The sequence below is a fragment of the Capsicum annuum genome, chromosome 5 (genome assembly GCF_002878395.1).
Source record: "Capsicum annuum cultivar UCD-10X-F1 chromosome 5, UCD10Xv1.1, whole genome shotgun sequence".
Classification (NCBI taxonomy): domain Eukaryota; kingdom Viridiplantae; phylum Streptophyta; class Magnoliopsida; order Solanales; family Solanaceae; genus Capsicum; species Capsicum annuum.
In genome coordinates this window covers 161210220-161232276 of record NC_061115.1, presented here as the reverse complement: position 1 = coordinate 161232276, position 22057 = coordinate 161210220, and the positions used below count along the sequence as shown (strand labels likewise).

The following is a 22057-nucleotide window of genomic DNA, read 5'->3' as shown; positions in this document are numbered from 1 at the left end:
CTTAGAATAATAATTGGGTAAAAGCACTTGTTGACGAAGATCATAAAATTCATGAACAAAATCATAATTTGGGCATGAGGATAAAAAGAGATCCTCATTGAATATCCATATACATGATTACTTTTGATTCTTAAATTGAAGTTTTGAGAATTTGAACTTGGAGATGAAGAATCCTAATTTCTTGCTTTAGAGGAGTGGAAAATCACATGTTTCTTGAGTAATTCATGAGTTGTGTTGAGAATAAGGGATTTGGAGTTATTTAGGATTTATATTCAGCTTTAGAATAGCTTAAAATACATAGTTTTAGGATTAAAAGAGTGGAAAAAGACCAACAAAACCCCTTAAAAACCATTTGAAAAACTCCTGGAAGTAGTCCCGATGACTCTGAAAATGACTCTTTATGTCTAGCCATGAGTCATTTCTTGATTCATGGTCAGAGGACCAGAATTTGGCCCCTAATACAGTGGCAATGACTCCCTCTGACTACCCGTTATGTCTAACAACGAGTCGTTATCATTGGCAATTTGGACAGTGCTTTAGTAAGTTAGCCATAACTTTTTAGTCTGATATCAGATTAAGGTGAAATTGGTGGCGTTGGAAATATAATTCAATTATCTAAATGATGATGGGTCTTAAGCTAAAAAGTGCTTAGTAATACAAAAGTTATGCTCATTTGAAGCTGATTATAGTTATATTCTTCACAAATATTTAATCGCTAAGGGATGTTTTGACTTGTCTTTAGGCTAGAAGCTATTTGTAACCTTAATATGTATATAAATCACTAATAAAACTACCAAAACATGATTTTTTTATTTTTCACAAACTTAAAGCATGGTTCTAATATTTTCTTGAATTTTTGGAGTTTCACAAATATATACCAATTTACCCATCATTTGTCCCCGAATGATCATACGAGAATATAAGCTAAATAAGGAAAAAGAAGAGTATATTTATCCAAAAACAATTAAGGGTATTTCTCTCGCATGTACTTCTCAATATCCCAAGTGGCTTCATCAACCAGACGATGCTTCCATTGTACCTTCATCGAACTAATTTCTTTCATCCTCAATTTACAAATGTCCTAATCTAAAATTACTATTAGTTTCACATTGTAAGCCAAATCCTAATCTAGAAGCACCGAATCCCACTTAATGATGTATTTTCCATCCTCATGGTACCTTTTCATCATTAAATTATGAAAAACTGGATGGACTCTTGACAACCCCGATGATAGAGCTACCGATATGCAACTGGAACTACTTTTTCAAGGACTTATATATCGATGAATGACCTTTCTCCTCTTATCGAATATCATGACTAACTTCATGAGAGACACCTTGAGCAATACTTGCTCACCAAACTTGAAGTACATGTTCCTCACCTTACGATCCGCGTACTTCCTTTGCCTACGTTGAGCAGCTAACAACTTGGCTTGAATGAATCTTACTTTTTCGTGAGCCTCCTTCACTAAGTGCATTCCCAAAGGCTTAGCATCTCCCGACATTGGGTTACCTACACTTTTTCATAAAGTGCCTTGATTGGTGCCATATCAATAATGGAGAAGTAACTATTGTTGTATGAAAACTCATACAACGAAAGGAACTGGTCTTAATGACCATTAAAATCAATCACACAGGCCCTCAATATGTCCTTTAGCACCTGAATTATCCTCTCGGATTGCCCATCAGTTTGAGGGTTAAAGTTGTGTTAAACATTAGTTTGATGCCCAACTCCTCAAGTGACCTATCCCAAAACTTGTAAGTGAACTTTGCATCTCTGTCAGAAATGATAGTAAGTGGCACTCCATGAAGTCTTACAGTCTCCTTGGCATAAATTTTAGCTAACTGTTGAGAGTTGTAGTCTACCCAAACCGACAAAAAGTGATATGATTTCATCAACTGATCTACTATCACCCAAATAGAGTCATACTTTCCTAAAGTCTTAGGAAGACCCACCATAAAATCCATAGCAATATGCACCCACTTTCACATAGGTATAGGCATCCTCTGAAGTAACCCTACAGGCCTTTGGTGTGCATACTTTACCTGCTGACAATTTTGACACTCGGACAGATAATCCACTAAGTCCCTCTTTATCTCAGGCCACCAATAAAGCTGCCTCAAGTCACGATACATCTTGGTTATACCTAGATGAATAGAATAACACGAGCTATGGGCCTTTGAAAATACATTAAAAATGGAATCACCAATCCGAGAAACACATAATCGTCCCATTAAACCACAACACCCCTCCCACGTCAAGAGTGGCGTTCGACACCTCTCTTCACACCACTTTATTCTAGAGTGCATTCAATTTCTTATCCTTTAGTTGCTTGGCCTTAATCTGCTTTAGGAATGTTGAATTTACCTCTACACTAGGAAACACACCACCTATATACGAGACCTCAAACTACATGTCCAGAGATGCTAGAGTTTGAAACTCTTTAGCTAATGGTTGGCCGAATATCCTAACAAATAATAAATTACTCATGCTTACAGCTGTTCAGCTCAATGCGTCTGCCACCACAATGGACTTATTTGGGTGATACTGAATACCCACATCATAATCCTTCAATAATTCCATCCACCTTCGCTGCCTTAGGTTCAAATCCCTTTGACTAAACATATGCCGCAACCTATGATGGTCTGTGAAGACCTCTCACTTGACACCATAAAGATAGCATCTCCAAATCTTTAATACAAACACCACTACTGCCAAGTCTAAGTAATACGTTGGGTAGTTCCTTTGATGAGGGTTCAATTACCTTAAAGCATAAGCAATGACATTCCTATCTTACATCAACACAACACCCAAACCTAGAAGTGAGGCATCACAAAACACTATAAAGTCCTTACCTTCAAGTGACAATAAAAGAATATATTTTATAGTCAAGAGTGTCTTGAGGTTTTGGAAGCTTTCTTTACATTGGTCTAACCAAACAAATGACATTTCCTTCTGAGTTAGCATTTTCAAGTGCATTGCAATGGAGGCATAGTTCTTGAATTTTTTTTTGTAATAACTAGCAAAATCCACAAGATTTCTTACCTTAGTTACTGAACTACGCTGATTCCAATTCTTTACTGCCTTAGTCTTTGGTGATCCACCATCACCCCATTTTGATAAACTACAAACACAAGAAGGAAACAAGCAAGATTTTTTAAGTAATAGTTAACAAATTAGAAAAACCAAAATTTACACTTTGAAAACTTAGAAAATGATCGCTTCTCTTTTAGAATCTATGAAACTATGTGAAGATGGCCTGCATGCTTTTTCTTACTCTTAAAGTACACAAAAATATCATTAATAAATACAATAACAAAGAAATCTAAGAATGACTTAAAGATTCCATTCATTAAACTCATAAAGGTTGTCGGTGCATTAGTCAATCCAAAAGACATCACCAGAAACTCATAATGGTCATATCGAGTTCTAAAAGTTGTCTTCGGGATGTTCTTCGATCTAATTTTTAATTGATGATAACCCGACCTCAAATCAATTTTTGAAAACACCGATGCACCTTGCTACTGATCAAACAAATTATCTATGTGAGGCAATGGATATTTGTTTTGGTGGCAGCCTTATTCAACTACTTGTGATTAATATACAACTTTACCATCCTTCTTCTTGAAAAATAAGACCGGAGCACTCCAACGTGAAGCACTTGGACGAATAAAACCTTTTTCAAGTAGCTCCTCCAGTTGAGTTTAATCTCCCTCAACTCTGTCGGAGCCATTCGATAAGTTGGAATAGAAATAGGGTGGGTGTCTGACTCTAAATCAATGCAAAAGTCAATATCCCTATCTTGAGGCATACCCAGTAAGTTTGAAGAAAACACATCCTGAAATTCAGAGAATACCAATGTTGTGCCCCTTTTTTCTTGTGAAATACAGGATTCGATGTGACAACTCTTTTTAGGATAGTTTAAAAGAGAAGAGTCGCCACCTAACGAGTTAAGGTGTGTTAGAAAATCATTCTAAGTTAATTATAAATATTTAATTATTAATTTACGTCACTAGAAATTTGGATAAGGGTTTAAGTTACCTCGAAAGAAAGGCGTTAGGCACCTTTTGAGGTTCACAAATATGGGTCACAACTGAATTCATACGTTATGTGGGGGATTCTACTCGATAAATAAAAGTCAATTGATTTTTCAACTAATTAATAATAACTAAATGATTAAACATAAAATATAATAAATAAACTAGACAAGCAATTCAATTATTATCTAATTAGTAATTATTGAAGTGATGATAAGATACATAAATAAGAAAGTAATATGTGAATCAAATAAGCGAGAAGATAGAAGGGACAAAATTTATATAGCAAAAAGATTTACTTAATAATAAATCTAAACTACCCTAAATAATTAAAACATGCAAAATAAAGAACAGAAAAGCCGATGTAGAAGACTTGGACAAATGATCGATTTAATTCTATTCGGATCAGCGCCTGAATTATTAATGGATAACAATGTCGTATGTCGCATTGTCAGATTCTGCTCGGACCAACTTCCATCATTTTCGACTATCTACCCACCTAATTTGGTTATTAAGCTTAAAGGTGTTCTAAAGAAATGATAAAACTATTGTTCCCTAAAATGCCTTCCCGTCCCAACTTAATGTCCAAGAGGCATTGGACGATCTATTTCAAATAAGGATCTAGACGTAAAGAAAACTTAGGTTATCTGATTAGACTCTAGATTAGCGTCAACAAAAATTAAAAAAAGACTAAGCAATTAGCATGTAATGGTCTCATACAAACCCCTTGATTAATTAAGAGTTGATTAAGTGATTAGCACGCTTAAAAGGCAATTATTTATTTTTGTATAACTTAAACCTATATGCATCATATCTAGATGACAAATAATTGATTATTGCTAAAAATAATTAAATTGACTGACAGTTTATTTCAGAGACGCTGAAGAGAAATGATTAACGTGTGCATGAAATTGATTAAAGTGTAGAAGATTATTTAAAAGTTAAAATTTTTTATCAAAATATGCAAAAAATTGTTTCAAGTGCAGAAATTATTAAAAGAGCAGAAATTATTAAAAGTGCAGAAAATTTAAGTGTAGAAAACTTATCGAAATATGCAGAAAATCGTTTTAAAACTGAAGAAGATTATTAAAAGTAAAGAAAACTATATAAAAAAGTGCAGAAAATTTTAAAAAAAGTGTGCAGAAATTAAAAGTGTAGGAAATTATTAAAACATTGTCTACAGAAATTATTAAAAATGCAGATAATTATATTAAGAAGTGCAGAAAATTGTTTTTAAAAGCGTTGAAAGTTTGCTAAACATTATTAAAAATACAGGAAACTAATTAAAATGCAGAAAATTAATTAAAGGTTCATAAAAATGATTAAAAGCGTGCAGAAAATTATTTAAATGCTGGAAATTGATTTAGAAATGGTTAAACATACATTTAAATGCTGAAAATTAATTTAGATATGCTAGAAACTAAGTTAATACGTGAAAAAGATAATAAAGCATGCGATAAATTAAATAAACATGTTGAAAAATAAAAATAGACGCTGAAAATTAGTGATAACATGTCGACAAATTTGTTAAATATGCTAAAAAATGATTAAACACAATATAAATTAAATCAACATGTTCAAAAGTAGTTTAATATGTCAAAAGTTAATTAAAAATCCTAAAATATGGTTTCTAGATGATAGAATTAATTAATACTCCTAAAATATATTGCCTATAGTAATAAAGAATTGAATTACCAAGTAAAATTCGTTAAATTATCCTATTGGCATGATATCTAAGTGATAAGAGATTCAAGTCATAGATCCTCTCAACAATAAGCAATTTCCGTAATTTCATTACATAGCAAAAGTTGATACATAATATTAATACAGATCAAAATGAATGAAATAAAAATAATAAAAGAAGATGAGAAGAACTAGCTTTGGACAACTCTTAACCATTCCCTAAATCCTTGAAAACTCTTCATCATATCCGGATATGAGAACTTTAAGCAGAACATGTCAGATGCAAACACATGTACAAAAACATACCACAATCCAAATGTACTCTCAAGTTCTAAAACTTTTACTTATAAGCATCAAAGAGGAAATCATGACATTTAAAAGCAAACAGAGAAGTAACATAATTCAGATTGATAGCACTCAACACTTGAGGCGTTAATAAAACATACCAGTTGACAGTAATAGATAATAATAAAAGAACTTTAAGCACCACATATTAGGGGAATGAAATAAACAAAGAAAACCAAAGTCGACCCTTTCAAATCCAGAGCAAAATATGACTTGTAAAGTAATTTTTTTTGAGAGAATAGATGCTTCAAGCTTGTCCTAGTGAATGAAAGAATGTTGATTATATAGTAGAAGGTAGAAGTTATGCCAATTATTTTAAAGGAAAGGAGAATATTTAGAAAAATCAATCTAAGAAAATATTTTCCTTAAACCTATAAACTGAATCAGTTAAGTGATACCATAATTAACCAAGTGAGAATCTGTCCAAACTTGAATATTGGAATGGAATAATGGGTTTTCCATAAATAAGCAATTGTTATAAAATATATTATTTGTGGATGTCCACTTAATGTAATCCCTTCATATCCCCATCACTATTCACCATTATGTTCCACCTCCTCCATAATCTCAAATCCTAAATGTTATGTCTTCCACCTTCTCCATGATCTTAATCTTTAATGTCATGTTTATAACAACCATTTATATGCCTCTATGTAACACTATAAATAGACGCATAAGGTTCATCTTGTATAGATTTGAAAGACTTGTACACTTATATTTGAAAGAATGAAAACCTCTCATATCTTGTCTTGTCTTCTTTTTATTGTCTACTTTTTCTGTCATGTTGCTGCTCTTGTAGATTAAATTTAATACATTATCAGTACCAAGCTCAACTATTAAAGGTAAACTATGTTAGGTAAATTAAGAAGTTGCATTATTAGTACTAATTCTCATAGTATTATATTATTGTTAATATTGTTTCTACTGCAATAAGTTTGGACAAAATTTGATTTACATCTCTACAAATTATACTTTAATCCTATATCAGTTGGTGTTGGATATCCGATTCCTATATTTATTTATTTTATCTCATTTTTTGAAAGGTAAAATAATTTTATTTTTCAGACATGGACACATGTAGATTGTAAAAATCATAATTACTCTTTCCTTGTATTTTCATGATATTGGCATGACAAAATATATTATAATTAAATAGTTTTGAGATGTTACCGAGTAATTGTAATTGTGTTGCATGACTATTTTGGGTTGTTTTGATATTTTTTTCATATTATTTATTGAAATGTAATTACTTTTTAGCTTTAACAAAATATTAACTTAGCATGATCAAAATGTTAATTATAATCAATATGCACATTTAGCTACTCTATTTGAAAGAAACATTATGTTCTCACCCAATTTAATTTGTGATTTGTTTTTCTTGTTGCTACTAAATTTTAAATGCTCAAAGATCCTATTATACTTTGATCTATTTTGACATTGGTTGAGGGTAAGACATCAGTTTGAACTCCGGTGCATCATGATGATAAGACATTGAGTTCAAGTTTCTATGATTTGTGGCCGATACGAATACGACTTCATATGGGTAAGAAGTTGGGTTCAAGTACCAACATGATACATTAATAACTAAAGCAAAATGATGTGTTTTTAAGGAAAATTCATGAAATCCGCCACATTGATTTGCTCCATTTCTTGATGTAAACGTGGTAGCAGTGCATTTAAGTCTGAAAAATACAAGTGGCTAAAAATGTATGTGGACATGGAGGAATAAATTTATAATAGTCATCACTTTGATAATAATATAAAGAAGACTTTTGCCATCAATTTGGTATAAAAATACAATGGTACGCGGTTATCATGCGATCTTATTTGATAAATATTATAAATCATCCATCAAAAGAATATATAAAGTGATGGTACATTTAATATTTCAAAATGATGTTGAGGTATATATCATATGAATGTGATAAATGTTAAGACATTGGGCACATTCAATATATTAGTCCATTTCTTGAAGAGAATGTGACTTATGATAAATATCGTGGATGTCGATCGCTCATGAAAGTGAATGTGTCAAGATGTGATAGAATTTACGGACAAAGACAGGCTTATATATGATTGAATAAACAACAAAATACAGTTCTATGGGAGGTTTGAGAGAAATAAAGAGTTTTAATTTGGTATAAAAAGGTCATTTATGCAATAGTGTGTTATATCATGATCTACCAAAGGGTAAAATCAAGAAGTGATGAGCCTATAAAAATTTTGGCCATGACCAAAATAGATATTATGGTGTGGTCGAATAAATTTATCATTTATAGCGTAAATATGGTATGCTAAAAAGGACTTTACCAAATGTTATAAAAATAAGACAAAAGTAAAGCAAGAAAGAGATCATCATAAAATAATTTTTACTATAATGACAATAATTTTCTTCATAAAAGGAGATGGTCACCATACAAATGGTGTTGCTACTATATAGAAGAGCTGGTTCAGGATGAACAAAGAAAATTGCGTAAATATGTCTCTTAATAAGGGTAAAATAGTAATCACATAAAACTGATATTTTTAGCAAACTACTTACTCCTTTTATGCTAGATTATTCTCTCTTTTTTCCTCTTTCAAAGAATGAGATGACAAATGATATGCTCTAGAAAACACATTTTATTCCAAGAGATCAGAGGAGTACTCTTCTAATTTCAAGAATTTCTTACAATTTAAGGTATGATTTGCTCAATTTTTTTTTCTTTTGACCCTATTTTTTCATAATTTTTTTTAACTGTTAATGTACATTAAAATTTTGAATTAAAGGGAGTAGAAAGACTTACAATTAAAATTTGGTTGAAAAAATGCTTTTCTTGATGAGTACTCTTTTAATTTCAAGAACTGCTTACAATTTAAGGTATGATTTTGCTCATTTTTTTCCTTTTCACCCTATTTTTTCATAAATTTTCTTAATTATTGATGTAGGTTCAAATTTTGGGTTAAAGGGAGTAGAAAGACTTACAATTGAACTTTTGTTGAAAAAAACTCTTTTCTTGATTTGATACGATTTTACTTTTGATACTTAGCTTTCTTCTTCCTTCATGTTTTTTTTTGAATTTAATCATACTTGTTCTTATTTATTATGATATCTTTTTAAAATTTCTGTGTTTTAATACCCTTGTGCTACTGTACTCGAGCAAAGATAATAATTAAAAGGAAAGAACCTTGAATCTTAATGCAATTAATGTGTTTGATGAAGTTTTCAGTGAAAGAAAGATGGCACATCAAATTTGTTAACCTATTATCTGCAATCACATAATTTTTTAGCATAGTATTATAAATTGAGAGTAGAGTTCTATTTAGATCAGAGCAGAGTTGTAAAATGAGTTCCATCTTATGCAAGGAATATGAGAATACATTGGCCGATTTTAGTATAACATTGTCTCTATTGTGCGAATTTATTTATTGTGAATAGTTTAAGCTTTTGTTAACATGTTAAACTTTGAATAAAGAATACTCTTGCCAATTTGATTCTTTCCTGGACAGTCTTTTACATGAAATGTTATTTTGTGAGTTTTTAAATCCTGATTTTTTTTGAGGAATTTTTTACAAGCTTGCTTATATAAGAAGTTTAAAATTGCTTACTTCAAAAGAGAACATTAGTTAGTGTTTCTTTGTGTGACAATTATGAAAAAATTTTATGTTTCATAACCGATATTCTTATATGCCAATGAAGCTCATGTAAATATTCTCATTTACTTTATAACTTTTTTTAATTTTTCAATGAAGTCAATGCATCAATTGTTTTTTCTTTTATTCACTTAGCTTTGTAGTTATATTTTTTTTCTATCCGTGTATTTCTTTCAATTTCACTGCCTTTTATATAGGAGTTCAAGTCTTCTTTTGTACTGCAACTATCATAAATATGTAGTATAGTTTGATTGAGATAGAAAAGTGTCTACAGTCTTTTAACGTTGCATCGGAATGCAACTGAATAGAAATTAGTGCTCTTCCAATATGAGGCTTATATCAAGTTTTTTTCTCCGAAGCCTGATGTGGTATATTCCTTCGTTGAAATGTTTCAACTCTTACATAGATGGTAGATCTTGATGTTTTTTCCCCTTTTTAAACTATATAGTTTAAATTTATAGATAACTTTAAATAAGTTTACTGTTAGTGCTTGCAAAATTTTTAGTAGGCGAATATTAATATCACTCCTTCCACTTACCTTGATGGTGCACCTCTTGTTTTGTGAATTGTAATGATATTTTTTTCTTTAATAAAACTCCTTCGCGTGATATCCAAGTCATATGAGATCTCAAAGCAGTGAGTATTTCCATACATTAAATATTATCTTTTGTATGAGAGAGTTTCTTTTTGTTCTTTGCAGTGTTCATTCGATGAAACTGAAAGGTATGAAAGATCTTTTTACTATGAAGGTGATGGACAAATTCATAATGCTCACCGTAATAAGGTTTCGATGTCTGAGATTTTTTTGTTTCATCAAATTCAGTATATAAGATTGTTTTTGGCTAGGTCAATCAATTGAATATCCTTTTTCTTTCTATTTTATTGAAAATTTTTTCATTAACTAATTGTCGACTTATATAACTTGGCCTTTTTCTCTTAATGAGTTTCAGGTCATATTTGCTTTCAAAGTTCATATTCGTTTAAAGAAGATACTTTGTAATATTCTATTTCTACATTCGTTCATCTATCGAGCCAAAAAACTTATAGAGCCTGCTGAGAAGTCTTTTCTGTATTGCCTTTGAGTTTCTGACAAATATATTATTCAGTGTTGTTTAAAAAGTGTTATACTGATTTAAATACTTTAAGAAATGAAGTATCCAGACGAGCTAAAATGCCCATCTTTTTTTAATCAGACAGAAACACATGTTTGCCTAATAACAGACTTCTGTCCTGAAGAAGAGTTATTTGCTTTGCTTCACAGACGGTCTATGAAAATATTTAAAGAGGAATCTATGCAAAATAAACTTTTATTTTTTCTATTGTTTTCAATAATTAGTGTTTCAGGATAAAGGATTCTCAATAATTGATACTGTGCTATTTAGATATGATTATGACATATTGTTATTTAGTTACTACTATATAGAAAGGTGAACATTAGGACGATCAAGGGCAAAACTGAATTTTAACTCACACATTTATGGAAAAATTAGTAGTCAACTTACTGATATTATTAGCAGTCCTTACTTCCCCGCAGGCCCAACACAGTTACAATCATCCTTCAAAATCATCTTGAAATTTTCGTGCACCATTCAAACTGTTGCTGAAATAGTTCGAGAATCAATACTTCTGTGTAAGTTCATCTTCAAGAATGAGGACATTCTCTATTTGCTTCATCTTAAACTATTATTTTTTGTTAAATAAGTATTAAAAAGGTTGCAAATATAACTCAATTGATTGAAATAGGCATGAAAATTCCTAAATCAATGATTCTAATTGTAAATGTTAAAATAGTAATCACATAAAATTGATATTTTTAGCAAACTACTTAATCCTTTTCTTCTAGATCATTCTCTCTTTTTTCCTCTTTCAAAGAATGAGATGAAAAATGATATACTCTATAAAACATATTTTATTCCAATAGATCAAAGGAATACTCTTCTAATTTCAAGAATTTCTTATAATTTAAGGTATGATTTGCTCAATTTTTTTTCTTTTCACCCTATTTTTTCACAAATTTTTTTAGTTGTTAATGGAGGTTGAAATTTTAGGCTAAAGGAAGTATAAAGACTTACAATTAAAATTTAGTTGAAAAAAATACTTTTCTTGTTGAGTACTCTTATAATTTTAAGAATTTCTTACAATTTAAGGTATGATTTTGCTCATTTTTTTTCTTTTCACCCTATTTTTTCACAATTTTTCTTAGTTGTTGATGAAGTTTCAAATTTTGGGTTAAAGGAAGTAGAAAGACTTACAATTAAAACTTTTTTGAAAAAAAACTCTTTTCTTGATTTGATATGATTTTACTTTTGATGCTCTTCTTCCTCCTTCATGTCTTTTTTGAAATTTAATCGTACATGTGCTTGTTTATTATGATATCTCTTTGAAATTTCTGTGTTTTAATACCGTTACTGCTACTGTACTCGAGCAAAGGTGATAATTACTAGGAAAGAACCTTGAATCTTAATGCAATCAATATGTTTGATGAAATTTTCAGTGAAAGAAAGATGACACATCAAATTTGTTAACCTATTATTTGCAATCACATAATTTTTTTAAATAGTATTATAAATTGAGAGTAGAGTTCAATTTAGATCAGAGTAGAGTTCTAAAATGAGTTCCATCTTATGCGAGGAATATGAAATTACATTGGTCAATTTTAGTATAACATTATCTCTATTGTACGAATTGGTTCATCATGAATAGTTTAAGCTTTTGTTAATATGTTAAACTTTAAATGAAGAATACTCTCGATAATTTGATCTTTTCCTGGATAGTTTTTTACACGAAATATTACTTTGTGAGCTTTTAAATCTCGATTTCTTTTGAGAATTTTTTTTACAAGCTTGCTTGTATAAGAAGTTGAAAGTTTCTTACTTCAAAAGAGAACATTAATTAGTGTTTCTTTGTGTGACAGTTCTGAAAAATGTTTATGTTTCTTAATCAATATTCTCATATGCCAATGAAGCTCATGTAAATATTTTCATTTACTTTATAATTTTTTTTTTAATTTTTCAATGAAGCCAATGCACTAATTTTTTTTCGTTTATGCTCTTAGCTTTGTAGTTATATTTCCCTCCTATCCGTGTCTTTCTTTCAATTTCATTGCCTTCTAGCTAGGATTTCAAGTATTTTTTCATACTGCAGCTACAATAAATATGTAGTATAGTTTGATTGAGGCAGAAAAGTGTTTAAAGTCTTTTGACGTTGCATCGGAATGCAACTGACTAGGAATTAATGTTCTTCCAATATGAGGCTTATATCAAGTTTATTTTCTTCGAAGAATGATGTGGTATATTCCTTCATTGACATGTTTCAACTCTTACATAGATGGTAGATCTTGATGTTTTTTTTCTTTTTTTAAACTATGTAGTTTAAATTTATGACCGACTTTAAATAAGTTTACTGTTAGTGCTTGCAGAACTTTTACTAGGCAAATATTAATATCACACCTTTCACTTACCTTGATGGAGCACCTCTTGTTTTGTGAATTGTAATGATGTTTTCTACTTTAATAAAACTGTTTCACGTGATATCCAAGTCATAAGAGATCTCAAAGCAGTAAGTATTTTATACATTAAAGATTATCTTTTGTCTGAGAGAGTTTCTTTTTATTTTTTTTACACTGTCCATCTGGTAGAACTGAGAGGTATCGGGAGATATTTTTGCTATGAAGGCAATGGAAAAATTCATAATGATCAACTGTAATGAAGTCTGGATGTCTAACATTTTTTTGCTTCATCAGTATTCAATATATTGAGCATATAGTATTTCCTGGGAGGAATCAATTTAGAGACCATGATGTTTTAGCCTAATCCTTGATGAGCTTTGTATTACATTCCCAACCCATGTCTTCACATTCCTTTCCTGTATTAGGAAATTCTATATATTCTCTTAATCCTTATATGAAGACAAATTAATGGTACATAATGTACAAGTACATCGAACACGTGTTGAAAGAGAAATCATAGCACTCCTTCAACATCCTTCCCTTCCAATACTATATACATCATTCAAGTAACTGCTAACTCAGACTATCATTCTAATGCAGGTTTAATTTAAGATCATTCGAGAATATACATGTCGATTGTTACAGCAAGGCCACAATAAAAACACTGAAATATACTTGCATGTTAATTAATACAGCCCTACTAAATCATTTTTCACAATATATTTGGCATATATAAGATTTAGTATATTCTTATATTTCAGGCTAGGTCAATCAATTGAATATCCTTTTTCTTTCTTTTGTATTGGGAATTTTTTCATCAGCGATTTTTCGACTTATAGTAACTCCTCACATTCATCTTTATCAATAGTAAAAGGTGAGTAGAAGTATGACTAGGGGTATAATAGTCATTTTACTTAATATTTTATTTTATTTTTAAATACAAATATTATTGTATTTGTCTACTACTCTAACTACACGTGTCTAAATATCTATCACAAAGTTTAACACCCGCATTTTCTAGAAAGTATCCCAAATATACGTTTAAATTAAATAAGCCCATGGACTTCTTTTTCTACTCAGGAATATTAATTCTGTGTATTTCTCAACTTCACAACAAGTAAGTTCATTATACTGTCTTCATACTTCTATCAATTCTCTTAATCCTTATTAATATCTTATAACTTACAAAAAATGATACTAACTTTAAAATGATATTAACTTGTTGTATTAAGTTTTGTAGCTGTTTAGAACTCCGAGTCTATTGTAGATCACCACTATTGAATCCTAATGAACACCTCTACTCTATATTTCGATGTATCTTCAGATGAATAATTCAATATTTTTTTATTATACTCATCCTGGATGACTTAAAAGTTATTAGAGGTTTTATGTTGCAGAGCATCTATCTATATTCTCTTGATATCTACACATCTCTTAAGGATAGTGTGAGACCTAGCAAAATTTTTTAGTGCTTGTTAGCACCTTGGTTATTTGTCTAATATGCAAGTCTCAGTTATATCTGGTAACCATCAAACATGCTCCTTTTTATCACTTAGTATGGGAAGTTCTTGTTGATGTGATTTTGAGTTCTTTCTCAACGTATGTATTTACCAAGGTTTGGATATATCTTAGATGGAGGGATATAGACAGTAAAGATTCATATAGCTAGCCTCAACTTAGTTGAAATTAAGGAGTGGTGGTAATTGTTGGTCCTACAGTTTACTACAATTTTGATTTTGAATTTTAATTAGATATTTTCTTATTCTGCAGCAAATTGATCTTAAAGTCGCTTTTGTTCTTGAAACATTTATATTAATCAATCACCCAAGCATACAAATCTAACTACCTATGCTATGCATTATTAAAGCATAAAAAATAATTATATTTAGTTTCAAGCATACATTCGAAAATAGATAGTTTACATAACATATACTATTCCTTCAAATTTCAATCACCATCATAGCACGCGATAATAGTTCAACAATTTAACTAAATATTCAAGTACTAGACAAGAGAATAAAAAGTGATATCCGATATCTACGTTTTTCTTTTTATTCTTCATGTCGCGAGATGATGTACTCTTCTAAAATATGTAATAGAGGGGCCTAGACAAAAGCAAAGTTATGGTCTGAAGGTGCAGTACCACAGTATAATATCATCTTAAATAAAAATATAATGAAGAACTTGCTTTGTGATACAAAAATGACATTCCTCTCTCGTTCCCCCAGGCCTTTATCTTGAAAATCAAGTTTTAATGAGAGCTGCATTATAGGTTCAGACTTCAGTCAATATATGATAATTGCTAACATATAATATTCAAACACACTTTAGATTAGAATAAGCGATAATATATTCATGTAGAACCTAATACAACTTGTGTGGTTATGGAGGAAGGCTAGGAAGTCCTCCAAGAATATAATTTAATGAAAGATTACCACATCAGATATGGGCCACGAGCACCTTTTTAGACTGGACTATGAATGTTATGTAATATACCAAGTAAAAAGGAACAATAAGAAAAAAAAACCAAATGAGTAGACCTTAAGCAGTCTCCAAAATCAAGTATCAGTTTTCATTTTCTATAGTAGATGCTCTGTATTACATGCCATCTCCTTTTTTCTTTCTTTTTTTAAATGTATATATGTATGAACTTTTGAAATATTTGAAACACACCCATTCAACATTTCTATAAATCTCAATATCTTCACATCTCTATAGTATAATGTGAGACCTAGCAAAATTTCTTAGTGCTTTTTAGTGCCTTGGTTATGTAATATGCAAGGTCTCTGTTATATCTACTGACCATCATAATATGCTTCTTTTTCATCACATAGTATAGAAAGTTCTTGTTCATGTGATTTTGAAGTCCTTTCTTAACTTATGTATTTACCAAAGCTTGAATATAGCTTAGATAACGGGACATAGATCGTGAAGATTCATATAGCATTTACCAAAGCTTAGATATATCTTAGATGGAGGGACATAGATCGTAAAGATTCATATATCTAGCTTCAACTTGGTTGAGATTAATGAGTGGAGGTAGTTTTGTAATATTATTACTCTTTAAGGTCATTTGATATATTGGTTTTCAATCCTATCTTCTACACTCTTCCTTGTTTGTCGTAGAAGTTGATGCAATCTCTTCATTGCTATCTTCTCTGATAACAAAAGATCATTCTCTACATTATTGGGATCTTGGTCTACCTTCCAACGATAGAGCGACCCTCCATAGTTTTACTTTCAGACCTATTTTCTTGGCAGTTTGAAGTACAATCTCTGAGTTTTCTTCTTTTCTCAGTTGAATCTTTCAATTGAAGGTAAACTTTTATTTTCTTTCAAATCTTTTCAAATTTCTCAACATAAAGTAAGGGCTTGATTTTTGGAAGATTTGTTATGCGCGATTGTGATAAAAAATAAACTTGTGTGGCCTATAGGCAGAGAGAAATTTTATTTGTGTGGTTCGTAGCAAAAACTCTAAAGAACTAACCAGTATTGGTAACTGGGGACAACTTTGTCCAACAAAAAAGGTTGACTAAGCCTCTCTACCTCTCCTCCCGGAGCTCATTTATGAAATTATATTGATTATATTGTTGTTATTTTGTTATTATAATTTATTATAATACTGTTAAATTATTTTATTAGAATATTAACATTTGATCATTAAATCTAATTTAACAGGTATTTGTTCATGATTATCCGGGAGATTGAACACAACTGAAAAATGCATCTGCTATTGTAGAATTTATAAATAGTATATATGTAACAGTGTAAATAGGCAACAATTATGATACGTGAATATCGTGAGCATCCAGTAGTATGATATTTCTTTTGTTGTATAAAGCATGTATTTGGGATTTATGCTAGGTGCACAATAGTGACATTGTTGTATATTGAAATGTATTTAGTTTAGATAATATGTAAAGTTTAGTTTATATTGATGTTTATATGTCACTTGATTATTATATTAGGTTCATTGCAAAATTATGCGTTGGGGCCGTGCAAAGTATTGGTGTACCTATCTAGTTGTAAAATATAAGGTAGTCCACAAGTATTTGATACCTTCAAAAAGCTAATGCGTTACTACATGGAGGAATGAAATTATTTATGATATTGGGATAGTAGTAAGTCTCCGAAAGAAAATTTTAAAGTTTCAAGAAAATTGACCCAAAAAAAAAGAAAAAAAGAAATTATTATTATTTTGAAACTATAAACTATGAAAATTTTTATATCTTCATATTACTATAATTGAAATGGGTTTTAAATATTTATGAGAAAGGCTTCTGATTTTTTTAATGTTTGTTGTTACAAATATGAGCATGGTGATGAAATCACACGCTACAATAAACTAAAAGTTTACAGAAAATATATTAGTTAGCATGATCAGTTGACCATCCTAATTCAAATGTGATGCAAAAACAATTGAGAATTCATGTGATTTTTTATATTGAAGAAATAAAATATTCTTTAAGAAATCTCGTATGTTGTTTGTTCTCACGATAAAATATTATACCGACTAAAGTTATGATTGTATTTCCTAAATTTTTAGAATGTATAACAAGGTGAATAAGGGCCCGTTCACCTTTCATGTGGACCGTTTACTATGAAATGAGATGCATCTATGTTTGGTCACATGTGCTGCTATCAACGTACAATTTGATTTTGTAAGTTTTTTTTGCTTAAATTGTTAAATTGAGAGCATGGTTCCAAATTATAAAAGTTGATAATGCTGATTGATTTAGCGGAAAATTGTGTGCCTCCAATTATAGCTGAACTATTGGTTTATGTGAATAAATCTCACAAAAATTTTGATATGAGACGAGTTATTTAAATGTAGTAATATTTGCATGCATCAAGCCAACAAGGTTCCCCTATATTGTTGGTTCAGGGTCAGGAACCAAATAAATTCATCTAAAAATTTAAATGTGCAATATCCCATGCACAAAGATGAATCTACAAATAAGATTGGGGTTAATGATAGATTTCCTAACGTTAGGGAGAGATATGATTAATAGCTGAAATGCATATGAAATGAATTATCTAGATCCTCGTAAAAAAAGTGAACTTAAAGTTCAACAGATAATTCATAATTTGCAAAATGTTGCAAGTTCCTTGACAGACTGACCCTATGTTATAACCTATCTATAAATGCTTCAATGAAAAGTCCTTAAAGGGAAGAGTCTATGGTACTCCAAAAACGGGATAGACCAATTGGTTCTAAATGTAAAACTTCTTAAAGAAGGAGAGGAGCAAATGATCAAGATGGTCTTGATAATGAGGCAAGTTCTTTAAAAGAATACCCTGAAATAACACTTCATAAAACCTTGTCAAAGGTTCAAGTACCTAAAAATGATTAAATGAAGAGATCTAGATAAGTAATGTCTTCTTGGAACCAATATCAAATAACTGTCGATGATATCTTTGGTATAATGCAGAGCTCATCATTATAAATGGTGTCGAGGATCTTGAATTTAAATCTATCAAATAGTATGGACAGATAAATTAAATAATTTAAGTATATTATATTTCACTTGAAAAGTGATGTTTTAAAATTAGTCTACAGAATAAGATATAATGCCAATGGGGTACAAATAGATTGATTGTGCGAAAATTAAAATCATAAGGTATAAAGTACGACTTGTGCCTTGAAGCATAAAGGTTATTCACAAAAGTTCCGACATTATTTTTTGGAGATGTCTTCTCTTATGATGGATGCAATAAGGTTTTTTTAAATCTGACAATGTAGAACGAACGTGAATGCGTATAACGAATGACTATCATGTCTAGTTAGCCGACAAATACAATAAGAAAATTCTTGAAAGATTTAAAAGAGATTCGCTCCATTGAATATTCCAATAGTTGCAAGATCGCTTACTATATAAAGAAAGATTAATTTTTATCTCATAAAAATGATTAGAAAATATCATGCATTATTGCAATTATTGCACTTATGTGTCATGCTATTTCTATACATGAGATAATAATTTTTATTGATGTGCAAAAAATACATAATTTTACTTTTGTGTGAATGCGAGTGAAATCTAATATTATTGATATGAATTTATTATTTCTAAAAAATATTGTCAAAGAATTTTTGGTTATATAAATGCAAGAAGAATATTTGATCTACAGTCAATTTTAATATCATGAAAATGAAAGTTTCCACAACTAATTGGTTGTTGTTACAGATAAGTTTAATGCACAATTGGCTTACGACAATGAGGTCACAACTAAAGTGATTGTCAAAAATTTATTTGGCCGAGTTCAAAGGCTTGTCATATCCAAGAAATAAGAAAACGACATATCAGGATGATTTAAAAAATTCAACATCTTCATGAATGTAATTTAACCACAAAAGGCACAATCAATATCAACATTTAAAAGCTAATATATAAGATTGAAATGTGTTTTATTTGAGAAGAAATGATATTTGCATAGGGGAGTAAAATATATGCGCTGCACTTTTTTTCTTTGGCCTAAGTTTTGTCCCAATGGATTTTCCTAGCAAGGATTTTATCAAGGTAGCAAACAAACGAATATTTTTAAGATATGTGTACTCTTTTTTCTTCACTAGGGATTTTTCTTCCACAGGAGGTTTTAGGACATTCAAGAGACAATATTATAAAATATATTGTTTATGTGGATGTCCACTTAATGTAATCCCTCCATCTCTCCGCCACTATTCATCATTATGTTTCACCTCCTCTATGATCTCAAATCCTAAATGTTATATCTTTTACCTCCTCCATGATCTTATTCTTTAATGTCCAGTTTATGAGAACCTTTTATATGCCTTCTATGTAACACTATAAATAGAGGCATAAGCTCCATATTGTATAGACATAAGGTTCATATCGTATAGATTTGAAAGACTTGACACTTATACTTGAAAGAATAAAAAACTCTCATCTCTTGTCGTCTTCTTATTTTCTTGCCTATTTTTCCTCTCATATTGCTACTCTTATAGATTAAATTTAATAGCAAGTAAGATTATTTTGAATTAACAAAAAGGCACCTAAATAATATAAAAACACTGGATAGTCAAACATTACCATATAGAATCAGACATTAAAGGTTGTAATTTATTCATAAAAGAAAAATATTGACTAGAGTTAATTACCAAGACTTTGACTTGACACTTACCAATACTAACGAAATACCAAATCATTAGGACTTAAATAAGAAGATTGAATCAATTAGAAGGGGTGTAATAATTGGATGAGATCAAAATTTACCCAATTAAACGCTTAATAGTTGGTCACACACCAATTAGTCACAATATAATATTTTGAATTACTAAATAAATAATAAATGTTTCCAATGATCACATTTTTGCAACAAGGGATGATGCTCGAAATTTGCAAACTTTAATAAAAACAACCAATCAACAAAGGTTTGGAAAATCAAATGAAATGAATATTGAATTTGTAAACTAGGGTTAGCCAAAGTTGGTAAAAATTGGGGCTTTTCACAGATGTCGACTAAAGGACGTAAATAAGCATAGATTCAGAAGAATTGATCCAAAATTAACAAAAAAATACAATAAAAAATGCACATATTTTGAATCTGGAAATCTGTCTATAGAAAAGATGAAGCGAGACAGCAAAGATTCTAATCAAATGCAAAAAATAAAAAATAGAATCGCATCTGAGATGGATTCATAAGAATCCATCATCAATTTAGAACATCAAAATCTGACAAAGCCAAAAATAGTACGGGTGCATTCAAATCAGTCTGAATTTGGACTTCGACTCTAACGCTATTGATGCTTTCAACCTTGTTTCTTGCTTCATTAGATGCTCTTGAAGTTTGTTAGAGAAGCGAATTCCTGGGGATTTTTGGGTTGAAGAGAAAAGTGAGGAAGAGAGGAGAGGGAGGGGGACGGATGGTGTGGCTCATCGATGAAGGCTTTTGTCGACCGGAGGCAACGACGGTGGTGGTGAGGAGCATTATGGGATTCCTGGTGGTCAGCGATGGGTTTTCGATAGAGAGGAGAGGGATGGTGGCTGGAGGAGGTAGATAAGAGGCTCACGAACGTAGGCTCGCCAGTGGCGTTGGCATGGAAGAGCAATTATAGTGGAGATTTTAGTGTAGAGAGATGCCGGGGAGAGAGAAAGTGGGTGGCTGGTTGAGAGAGAGAACGATTTAGGGTGTTTAGGTTTGGGGGTTGGTTTTAATTAAAAGGAAAGAAAATGTGGGGATTAATCATGGACAGTTGGATCATATGATGAACGTATGAGATTTAAATTACAGAAATGAGTAGGATCTGGGTCATCCTAATTTGGATCATAGATTGGATTTAATTAAAATTGAACGAAAATTTCTATTTGGGGTCTCGTTATAATCAATTTAGGCTGAAATTGGTACAAAAATGGCTAGAATATAATAAACTAGGAAAATCCAATTGAATTAGACTTCCATTTAATAAATACTACATAGGAGACAACAACACGTGTAAATATTTTTGAAATAAACTATAATAATAATAATAATAATAATAATAATAATAATAATAATAATAATGATAATGATAATAATAAAAGACAATGTGTTTGTAATTTATACTAACTATTTTTATTTTACGAAAATAAATTAATAAATATTAATAAAATTATGTAAACTATTATATTTGAGAAAATATAAATTTCAATGATAAACTAAATTGCATACTTCAAAAACATGAATGTGACACGTCAAGGTTTATCTGATACTAAAATAATAAGTAAAGAAATATTGATACCCAAAACTAATAATTTTTTATAAAGATAGCAGCATGGGAGGAATATCACGAGGTTAAACTTGGTGTCAACAGCCACCCTTCCGTTTCTCAGGAATGATAAAAGATTTATTGAGTAATGAACGTTGACATAGTAGTCAATTTTGTCTAATCGAGTGGACGGGTTATTGGAATCAA

The 22057-nt window shown here is 30.4% G+C and overlaps 1 long non-coding RNA gene across 1 annotated transcript; it reads left to right on the top strand.

The window, feature by feature from the left end:
• Positions 1-8619: 8619 nt before the first annotated feature.
• Positions 8620-17004, top strand: LOC107872410. Its single transcript, XR_001674823.2, has 4 exons — positions 8620-8745; positions 10399-10482; positions 11216-11328; positions 16825-17004. It is a non-coding gene; the product is annotated as an uncharacterized LOC107872410 (long non-coding RNA).
• The last annotated feature ends 5053 nt before the right edge of the window (positions 17005-22057 follow it).